Below are 12,201 nucleotides of genomic sequence, written 5' to 3'. Positions count from 1 at the left end.
AACATAGTCTTTTCAATGGACAACATGGCTAATGCGATCAGTCCCTCTTCTTTCATTGTATTTCTAAGACAGGATTTTACTCTTTTCAAATGAGGTGCCTGAGATCAAAATGGGCCATGTGACTTTTTTTTAGAAAATGAATTACTGACGTCATGGGCAAGTTTGGGTTGAAGACTTTATACAGAGAAAGGTTCAGTTTCAAAATGGTTTATTTTAGATGTATAAAATGCATGGAGAAAATCAGTACATAGATCAAAATGGGATATATTATTAATGAATTAATCAAAATGGGATATGCCAACCATTATTTGAACAGAACAAAATGGGCCATATTTCATATTGTTAAGTTATATTTCCAGAGCACATGAAACAGAATGGTCAATGTTTGCCAAAGTTTGTGTGGTTATAGTTTTTCCGCCAGATTTTTCAGAAAGCCAACATGGTTGAGGCTTTAGTTACACAGTAATTATACGTCTACACTTCTCTTCTCATTTATAAGGCCAGGACTGTATTGCTATGAAAAATATTGATGAAAGCTAATGTAATAAGCATTATTTTATGAATTACGATAATACGTCAGATGGAATATTACAGTCCATCTTGAGTCTTGTGTACACTACTTTTAACACTTTATTACAGAAGATTGATAAATGGGCAACTTACTAGTGTTATATATTTAAGCATGTGTTAAAAGAATTATCCTTGCAGGAAATGACTGCTCTCTGGACCAAAATGATCGTATTTTAATTATTTAAATACAATTTCAATTAAGTAACATATTAAACAATTTATCCTCCTATCAAACACGGATGTTCCCTGGACCAAATGTCCTATTTTAATTATGTAATTACTTCATATTTATTTCTAACAACTGCAGTGAAGCGCACAGGTATGACTAGTTTTTAATATTTTTCAAAATGTGGAAACAGTAATGGTAGGCTTAATGATATTGAGGGTCCCAATTATTTATTTTTATCTAAAAATAAACTATTTGAATTAGTTGGGAGGCTGGGATGTAAGTGTGGAGGCAGGGCAAATCTTGAAATAAGTTCTTCTCGTGGTTATAGTCACACACTGGTTTTCTATGCGAAGATTGTGGCTTTGGAGGAAATGTTACTTCATCAAGTAGAGTAAAGTGTGATGATACTTCAAGCTTTGCTTTTGATGTCAAACGCAGGATTGTACGAGCATTTTCCGAAATTGGAAAAGGTCACATGGTACAAGAAAATTTCGCAATGGTCATGGATATGAACCCATTGTCTGAAACTGCATACAATGATCATCTAAGTAAAATATGTGTTACTGCTACACACACTAGTACAGATGTTCTAGCTTATCCTAGACAAGAAGTGCTTGATACCCACGGACTGGTGTGTGAGTATGGACTGGAGAGACAGCTACATAATATTATGGTCAGTTTCGATGGTACTTGGAACAAACGAGGCCATACCTCAAACTTTGGTGTCGGTTGTGTGACTGATGTAGTCACAGGATATGTGACAGATTTTGTTGTTTTATCGAAAACAGCCAAAGATGTTCAGTAGCAAAGAAAAGCTTCATGGGAACAGTGCAGAATTTCACTTTTTGTTTGAAGGCCATAAACCAGATTGTATCATAAACTATATTGGTTCCTCTCCTGCCATGGAACGAGAAGCTGCTGTACGCTTGTGGACAAGATCTGTTGGCCATGGATTTAGATATACAACAATACTCAGTGATGGGGATTCCAAAGCTTTCAAAGAACTGGTCGGGCTAAATGTATATGGAGACAGTCACCCCATTGAGAAAGAGGAATGGGTGAACCATGTTCTGAAATGAATGGGCACTGCTTTACATCAACTTATTAGTGAGACAAAGAAGGGCACCACTTTAGGCCCGGTTCACACGAGCGGAATGTCTGCGGAACGGCAGTCGCGCGGCGGCTGCACCATTCTGAGGCCACACGAGCGGATGAAAGACAGACGGAAGGATTTGAGGTGGACAGTCACCATAGATGCTAATCACTGTGCAATACTAGTGTACTTCGAAATGCAGTTATTGATAAACAAAGTAAAGATGAAGACATTGAGTACATCCAATAGTCAACAGTCCTTTATTACAAGGAACTTTTCATGTGTTGTTTAACTAGTTGCACAAGGAGGAATCAGTTAATTTTAATTAACTTCAAAATGACATTTCCCAGCTTCGATGAATTTTATTGTATCATACTCTGAAAAATGCATTCAGAAAGAATATATTAACGTACGACTGGCTACACCTCCAATAGAATGCTTTCTATAACATTTATGGTAAATTAATGTCAATAGTTGTATGCATTTAATTGTTGAAGTGAATAAGTTGTTGTTTTCTAATGCCAGGCGTTTGACAATAAAGTCATTTGACCTCTTGCACTCCAATATTTTTCAAAGATATTATCATGACCAGCCAATGAAGAACAGATTTGAGGTGTTCCGAATCCATTTCTTGGTTTGAGTTGAGTTAGGGGACTGATATATTCCAATTCTATGCAGGTGTTTAGCCAAACAATCATGGCCTGTTGCCAATCTAAATGCAGTTACAGACGATTTTCGTGGTAAATCGGGAATTAACTGTGGATTTTGATGCAGAAAGTTCCATTTTTTCCCTTGGGATTGTGTTATTAAATTTTGTTTGTTAAAGTCTAAGTATGTAGATTTAATAAATCTCTTCACAGAGTAATACGTAGATTTAGTAACAGATCTGTAAGTAGTTTGGACATATTAAACCATGCCAAAAGATTAGAAAATCAGTATTATATGTCCTATACTAAAAAAAAGGGAACCCCTTGGAATGTAGCAATTATAGAGGCATCAGTCTGCTGAGCAATGTCTATAAAATTCTCTCAAATGTTCTTTATAAAAGACTATCTAAATATACAGAAAGAGAAATCTGAAACTACCAATGTGGCTTTTTAGGCCCAACAGATCGACAATAGAACAGATATATACACTCAGACAAATTTTAGGTAAAACTAACGAATACGATGTAACGACACACAATCTATTCATTGACTTCCAAATGGCGTATGATACTATTAATAGGCAACAACTATATCAAGCAATGGCAGCACTGAAAATACCTAATAAACTCATTAGACTTGCCCAGATGACAATGAAAGAAACTATAAACTGTATTAAGATCCAGTCAGACTTATCAGGGGAATTTGAAACCAACAGAGGTATAAGACAAGGAGATGCATTGGCCTGCTTGCTATTTAACACAGCCTTGGAAAAAGCGATAAGAGAATCAGGAATACAGACAACTAATACAATATTATTATAAGTCTGTTGAAGTTCTGGCATTCGCAGACGACCTAGATATTATTGCTAGGTCACAGAAAGCACTAGAAGAGGCATTTATCTCCCTGGAAAAGGCAGCAAAGATAATGGGATTGAGAGTTAATGAGAGCAAGACTAAATACATGATCTCCAGCCGCAAAGGAAGTATTATTAATAAAGCACCGACTTATCTTACAATTGAAAATTACAAATTTGAATATGTAAAAAAATTTATATATCTTGGCTCCATGATCAATAATGACAACATCAGTCCTGAAATTAAGAGAAGAATATCTATAACAAATAAATGTTACTTTGGATTACTGAAATATATTAAATCGAAATTCTTAACCATCTCAAGTAAAATAAGAATACATAAGACGCTTATTAGGCCGGTGTTGACGTATGCCTTGGAAACTTGGACTATGAACAAACAGGACATCAGAAGACTTAGTATCTTCGAGAGGAAAATTCTGAGAGCAATTTATGGACCCGTCAAAATAAATAATGAATGGAGAATTAGATATAATAAAGAAATATACGATCTGTTTAAGGAGCCAGACATTATAACAGTTATTAAAATTGGTCGATTGCAGTGGGCTGGACACCTGGTAAGAATGGATGATACTAGACCCGCTAAAAGAGCCTTTACATCCAATCCTGGAGGAAGCAGATCCAAAGGAAGACCGAGGAGCAGATGGGAGGATAATGTATACGAGGATGCCAACTTTATTGGTGCACGAATGTGGGCAGTCAAGGCCAGAAGTAGAGACGGCTGGAATAAAATACTGAGGAAGGCTAGGACTCTCAATGGGTTGTTGAGCCAGTGATGATGATGATGATGATGATGATGATGAAACTGTAAAAACTCTGTAGCCATTAAAGATAAATACTTCAAATATGCATGGCATGATGAAGACATAGCCTACGAACGAGTGATTTGGAGAGATGGAATTTTGTTATCTGTTAATTTACAATTTTTATGATTTTTCTAATATATAATTATAAAAAAATAGTTTTAAAATAGCTTTTTTATTTTTTAAATAAATGAAATATTACTTTTTTAATTTCCTCACTCAAAATTGTTGAACAATGAATTAGCTTTCTTTTAAGTCCTGAAACAACTCTCTAAGTCCAAGCAGAGTGAAGTTTATCTGTTTTAAGTGATCACCTGCATTTTACGGTATGTTATATCCTGAGGGGAACTGGGTGGTCAGAAATTTAAAATTCAAGTTTGAAATGACATATATAGGACCATAGATGGAGTTATGGTGGGGGCACTGCCCCCCCCCCCCAAAACTTGTCTGAACTCTTATTTTTTTTTTATTAATGTTAGAAAATATTGCATTCAAAAGATTTTTCTTGGTTTTGTTTCTGATCACGTTTCTGTACTTAAATTGACGAATTAAGTCTTTAGAGCATGTGTCTGGACTATAATATTTATTTTAAATTTCTGAATGTATAAGAATTTCTATACATCATTTGAGGAATAGAAGCATTGGAGAAATATGAATAACATACTGCACAACAATGCAGAAAAAAAGAAAAGTGATTCCAGTATAATGTGTAAATAAACTTAAAGACGAGATTAAATAAAAATAATTTGAATTTATATTTCATGATATCTTGCTTTTTGAAATAAACAGATAAATTAAATGTAAAACTGTCTGTATATTTTGTTACAATTTTACTTTCAATATATTGTTGTGAATATGTTATAAAAATACCGATCAGTGACAACAATGCACAACAAACACGGAACTGTGACTCTGTACTGTCAATACACCATTATTATGATTGCCAGCTGTGCGAGAGATTTCGGGGCAATGAGTTTGTGAGACATTCGTTCATTCTTTGTCAGTGTACAAAAATCTAAAAATGAGTTAACTAGTGTTAAAAATGCTCCAGTTGCAACATAAGTAATCACTACCACTATCAGCACCACTACTGATGCTAATGCTAGTGTAACCAGTACTGTGTGATGATCAACCTATTGCTAGTGCTAGTGACCATGCAGTCAGTGAAATAGATATTTCTGATCTTGGCAATCTTATTAGTGGCGCTTCCAGGCCAGTTGTCTCGGAGTTTCCCCAAAGTGAATATGCTGGTATTGAGAGAAGTTTTACAACTTCATGGTACAGTAAATCTGAATGGCTAGAGTACAGTGTGGAGAAAGATGCTGTATTTTGTTTTCCTTGCAGACAGTTTTCGAGTTCTGGTAAAGAATGTTTATTTACCAAAAAGGGCACTCACAACTGGAAGAAAATATCAGAAAAACTTAGTAAACACGCGATAAGTTCATCTCATTTGTTTTCAGTTACTAAATGGACTAATACGGAACATTCTAAGCATCAGTAATCACACAGATTTTCAGTTCACACAAGGATCTGATTAACAAAAATAGACAGTATTTATTTAAGATAATTGACATACTGTTGTACTTAGCAAAGCAGGGTTTAGGTATAAGAGGACATAATGATGGTGAAGAATCGTGCAGTAAAGGAACCTTTCTGGAGTTACGTGAAATTTTTTCGAAACACGAACATTTCAAAAGTAAATTCAGTTGTTATTATAATCTAACCAGTGGAACTGTACAGAACGAATTGTTAGAGATATGTTATAATGAAACAGTGACAAAAATTGTTGAAGAAATTAATGATGCGGGGTTTTATGCACTTCTTGTGGATGAAGCTAAGTCTCATAAGTGCCAAGAGACGAGTAGGCTATATGTGTTAGATAGCTAAGGGATCTGCTGTAAAGGAAAACTTATTAGGAATGGGAGACGTTTCAACTTCATGTACTGGTAGTGCACATAATTTCAGTCACATGTTAAGAATTTGGGGATCACAGCATTAATGATTGGGCAATCTTATGATGCTGTTATGGCGGGTGTTAATAGTGGATTGCAGGCTTTAGTTCTTGAAAACCTCAAGTATGCATCTTACATACACTGCATGGCTCACAAATTAAATCTTGTTATAGTTTCTACTTGCTTGTTATGGATTTAATATAATGAGTCATTATATGAAATTTTCTCTCATCCCGATATCCATGTGCAATTTGTGGATATTCAGAAAAAGCTTAAAATAAATAAGCATGAAATCAACAAACTCAGTAATACTCGCTGGGCTTTGATTTCCATTAAAGCAACATATCCTGCAATAGTAAGGGTGCTAAAGAATACATCTAGTAACTTAAGACACCCAAGATGTTCAATTGCTAAAGAACTGCTACAAAATATTCAATCCTCAGATTTCCTTGTGTTTCTGATATTTTAGAACATCATTTTTCAAATACAAATGTTGTACGTAGATCACTACAGCGTCTCTATTCATGTATTGCTTCCTGCAATCTGGCAGTTCAAGGGGCTATTGGAAATTTGGAGTCAAGTAGGAATGAAAAGATGTGGTTGGAGATGTGGGAAGAAGTAATAGAATATTGTAACAATAATAATTTACAACATTTTCCTAAAGATATTTTGAAAGAGAATGACACATTTACAGAGCAAGAAAGATGTAAATACAGACTAAAACGACCTCGCACAATTTCAAAAAAAATTTGATGACTATGTTGTTAGTGAAACTGTGGGGCAAAGATACAGGAAGGGCTGACAGCGCAGCAACACAGAGTAAGAAATAGCTTAAGTGTTTGTATTACCCGTACTTGACATGCTATTAGCAGAAATGAGATTTTCAGATGGAGGTATGATATTAGTAATGTCATGTGAAGAATTTTTGAGATTGAGATATTGAGAAGGCGCAAGATATTTTATTGATCATTCATTATTCAGTGCCACAAACAAATAAGAGAATGTTAGATGCTGATATAGATATTGCTAGGAATGTGGTAAGCACTAAACTCAAAGAGGACACTTTGCAAGTAATAATAAGTGAACTTCTGGATAAAATAACAGCTGATGTTCTTCCAAATGTTAATAGCATTAATGCTGCCTTAAAACAGCGAAACATGCAAAAGGACTTTCTCAACAATGCGCAGAATAAACAAATGGCTTCGGTCAACAATGACACAGGATCGATTGTCAAACTTATTGGTTCTGTATTCGGAAAGTGATATTGTTCAGTGCCTAGACCGTGATGTGAATGTTGATAAATACATGCAAAACGGAAATAGAAAATTCACATTGCAGTAATTCAGTGAATTTCTCAACACAAAACAGTTTCTGATTTATTTATTTATTTATCTATTTATGTCCATAACAGGGCAAAGCCCCAATTACAATAGACAGTACAGATTAAAAAAAAAAACATAGAATTGCATATAACACGAAAAAAGAGGTAAAACAGATACAAGTGTAATATTCACGTATGCATACATACCTAATATTCTAGATGTCGGGGTCGATGTTTTCGCACATTTTCAAAGGTACCTCCTTTTGCTTCAATGCACTGTTGCGCTCGGGCGTAAATTGCGCTTATCACTCGGGAGAGTTGCACGTTGTTCTTTATGCCGCATCCAAAATACGATCGATTAGCGCCTCTCTCGTTTCCCCGTTCCTTTGCTATACCAAGTCTTTCATCCAACCTCATAGACAGTAAATACTCTTCAATATGGTACCCTTCTGTTCGGAAAGTGTCGTTAATATTCAGCGATGGCACGCAAGGTACTTCCATTGCACAAACCATAAACATACACAATATCGGCGTATTCTGTAGTCGAAAACTTATAAGGCATCTTGAAAAACACAACTTAACACTTCTGATAACTGTATCTGTATAACTACTGTACTGTAGGTAACTGACTGAACTGCTGTGAACTGATAAGTGATAGCGTATTTGTTGTGACATTTGTAATGCCTCACCACCCAGTTTGTTTCTCTTCTCTTATCTACATCGCTCACAATGCAGATTCCAGTGTTACGTCATTCATTGCGATCAATGGGTGACCTTGTCTCATGTCAGCAGCATATGGTAATGACTGATTCACATTGGGGCGAGACGTTTTACCAAAAAAATGCATCTAGCTCTGCCATCGTTCGAAAACAGACCTACGTTCATATGAACTTTTTCACTCAAAATGGCCTAAGATATCGTATCCTAAATTTTTTACCTTTCCTCGTGAATCACCCTGTATAAGAGTAGTAATTATACTCATGACATAATCAAAAGCAATACCATATACTTAACCTCTATCACTCAGTCAACACATTTAATGGACAATTCTGTTTTCTTTAGTCACAAAGAGTAGGCTATGTGAACAATTGCATGACATGTAATTCTTTGTTTCAGCAAAGACTTGTGTCAAGAAATGGCAAATTTTGAGGGCTGGGTATAGAAGTAGAAGAGGCAGTGTGCTCCCCTCAGGCTCTGGAGCATCGGAAGTAAAGAAGTGGTTGTATACGTTGATACCCTCAATTTTTTTGGAGCCATTTGTTGCTGGAAGAAGATAAAATATTTTTCTTTTCTTCTATAGGTCTAAGTCTGTAAGGAATGTAGATAAATATCCACAACTCAATAGGTTGTTAGGTTCAGCTAGGTTTATTATTAATTTATGTTAGGTTAGTTTTAGTGTACTTTATGAATAATTTAAGTTAGGTAGGTTACCACAACCAAAAGGTTGTTAGATTCAGTTAGTTTTATTATTAATTTATATTAGGTTAGGTTTAGTATAGTTCATGAATAATTTAAGTTAGGTTATGTTCTTTTCATTTTCCTAACCTACCACAATTTAGATGTATTCAACTAGTGAAAAAAAAAATGAGGAAGATTGTATAAACAAGGCATATTATATCAGATATCATTATTCTTTCCAGTTCGTTTACAAACACCCCTACTGAAGTAGCACCAGACATACCAGAAGTACCGTACCTTCACAGGTTGTAGAAGAGGAGGAAGTACAGGACGTGGAATTTGTACTGGAAGAGACTTCTGCTTCCACCTGCAGTTCAATGAGTATGAATGGGAGACCTTCTAGAAAGAGGAAGGAAAGTGACAATGATATTAAATGAATACTTAAAAAAAAAAAAAAAAAAAAAAAACTAAATAGTGGGAAAAAAACTTCAACCATATTGTTTCTGGAAAGTTTACATGAGGATGTGCAACAACTTAGTGAAAGAGGTCGAAGGGCCTTCAAACTTAGAGTTCAAGAAATTCTGAACACCATGTTAGATGATGAAGATAGTGTTTAATAAAAAAATTGTGTTGTTAAATTTCTTCTTTTTATGTTACATTTTTATGCTTCCTTATTTCTTATATTTCCAAATTGAATTCGAAGTCAAAGGTAACAATTTTTTGTGATATAATAATGAGTAGGGCAAGATATTCATACATAATATTTGAACATTTTATATCAGATTACAACCTAGTCTATATAGGCCATACCGGTGTTAGGTAATAGTCATAATAGTTTTTATTTGCCTATGTTACAGTGATATTGTTATTAATACTGCATTGGTATATCCTATAAGTTGTCTAAAGTTCTTACCCTAATAATGAGTAAGTTTACATTACGATAAGTTTATGAAAATATATACAGTAGGCCTACTTTATTTTATCGTGAAACACCATGACAAAGTCTCTGTAACAATGAGAATAAAAACATTTCAATATACAGTATAAGAAAACAAACAGAACATATGTACGGCTTATTCTCAATGTTATAAGAATATTATGAAATAGAAGTTTTACACTCAATACTGAAGTTAAATATCTCAGCATGATTTCTGAAGTTTAATAAATTAATTCTAAAACTAGGGATTCATCAAGTCCTTTCACTCAGTAAGTATGGGAAGAGCTTTCTTAATTCAGAACTTGAGGTTGAGGTAATAATAGCTAGTTGTGAACTGAAACTTATATTTTGAAAGTTGTGAAAAAAAAAATGTGTTAGTTATTAATAAAATACCAATTTTTAGCCATGTGAGTCTAGACAGCTCTTTTAGGACGAAAAATAGGCCTACTTTCATGATCAAGATATCGTAAGTTATAGCATAGAACAGAACAAATAAATCAACACATTTTACTTAGTACTCAAAATTCTCCATCAGCTCTCAAATGTAGGATCTAATAGTGGAGAATTTTTAGTGAATAGCAAGAAGCCAATAGGTACTACACTCAAATTTATTCATTATTATCATAATGATTTTTAATTTTCTTTCAAAACACAAATATCTTACTTTCAGTATTAATAAATTGGTGTAATACAAAGACGTTTTAAATGTTAAAGGAATGCATACTGTACCATATTGATAAAATTTATTTTGCACACTAATATAACGAGTTTGTTTTGATATACTCATTTAAGGTGGCTGGATCAATGTAATGATTGAGACCGAGCTGATTTTTTTCCTTTCACATATTAGCGAAGTTGCACTTTAATTTACTATTCACTACACTTATTGTATTCCACAGAACTTACATTAGCACTGAAGTTTTAAAATGTAGAACAACTCAAGAGTTACACAAATTTTTGGCGAGATGAGCTGAGGCCAAGAATTCATCATAGATTATTTGAAATTTGCTTTAAGGTGGTAAAAAAAAATAACTCGAAGGGGGGGGGGGGATAAAAACCAACCATGTATCTAATCAGTCCAAGCCCGAGCGCAACTTCAGATCAGGAGACAAGCGAGACTACCAACTGAGCTAGAGTGTGGGCTCTATAAAAATACCGGTATACAATATATAACAAACAGATTAATTCAATTTACATGCATATAAAATTCATCACTTGAGTTACAAACAAATATACAATGCAATGATATGCAATGCATTACACAAATGCCTTACTATTAAATATTTTATCCATAACTGGTATCAAAACTGGTCTTAATTTCATTGTTCTTAGCAACCTAAACAATGGCTTTTTTCACAGCACTGAATTAAAAACTTTTTCACATTAGCAACCATAAAATCCATAACTTACATTCATTCATTTATAACTTGTTCACAAACAACACATGACAAAGAAAAGGCGTACAATTTAAAACTGAATTTAGATACCAGTAATGGATAAAATATTGTATAGCACATGAGAGTGAAGAGATTTTATGCACTCGTGGAAATTATCGCCCAAGCTATAAAATCAAATTTTACACTCTTATACTATAAATTACTATTAAATAAATGAAGGAAACATGCGTTAACCTAACTTAAGCCTGGTTCAGACAGTGCGTGTTTCTGTGATGGATTCCAAGGTGGCTGCGCGGATGGGTAGCCTGCGTGCTGACTGGCTGGCTCCAGTGTTGCCTACGGTGATGGTAGTTGTTCACACGGAGCTGGCTCTTTTCACAGTTCAAATTGGAAAATCATCTGCTGCTTCATCTGTTGCCAACACTCATGGTCAGAAAGAAACTAAACTGTGAGTGGAAAACAACTAAAGACCTACATTAACAGTAGTAAATGTCGTAATAAAGTAATTAAGCCATAAGTGCAAAACAGCTAAAGTCCGATATTTAATTGTTGTTTCTTAGAAACTAGAAAATATGGAAAAAACAGGTTTAGTTAGAAAACAACGAACATGGCGACATGGTTTCAGTGGTGATATTATATGATCATCTTTGGTTTCCAGCCTGCAAACCAACACGAAAAATAGCAAGGAACCTACCCTCGAAATCCAGCAAGCTAGCCATCCACGGAGCCACCAGAGCGCATTACTTCCAGTGAGTAACCAGGCAGGCGACCCATCCACGCAGCCACCTTGGAATCCATCACAGAAACACGCACCGTCTGAACCGGGCTTTATTCTAAACTCTCCAAATAAATAAAATAATTACAATCTTATTATCATATTCTATATGCAATTCCTTACCATATTAATTATGATTTGTTCAAACAATATCTGTTACATTTGCTCCAAAATGGTAATAAATTTAAAAATGGTTAAGGGTCTTAAAACTCTACTGCTCGTCTATTCCCCTTGTGTAACATAGTCTCTGTTGAAATATTCTTTAAAT

At 34.5% G+C, this 12,201-nt stretch overlaps 1 long non-coding RNA gene across 1 annotated transcript in view; it reads right to left on the bottom strand.

Annotated features, from left to right (window-relative positions):
* Window positions 1–10,964, bottom strand: part of LOC138715540 (uncharacterized) — a 103,021-nt gene extending 92,057 nt beyond the window's left edge. The window contains exons 1-2 of the long non-coding RNA XR_011336398.1: window positions 10,668–10,964; window positions 9,122–9,223 (exon numbers count right to left, since the gene is read on the bottom strand). This is a non-coding gene — a long non-coding RNA (uncharacterized lncRNA). The remainder of the gene's footprint in view (window positions 1–9,121; window positions 9,224–10,667) is intronic.
* Window positions 10,965–12,201: the final 1,237 nt, after the last annotated feature.

This window comes from Periplaneta americana, chromosome 15 (genome assembly GCF_040183065.1).
Source record: "Periplaneta americana isolate PAMFEO1 chromosome 15, P.americana_PAMFEO1_priV1, whole genome shotgun sequence".
Lineage (NCBI taxonomy): Eukaryota > Metazoa > Arthropoda > Insecta > Blattodea > Blattidae > Periplaneta > Periplaneta americana.
Note: the sequence above shows the minus strand (reverse complement) of the source record. Positions and strands in the feature narration are given on the sequence as shown.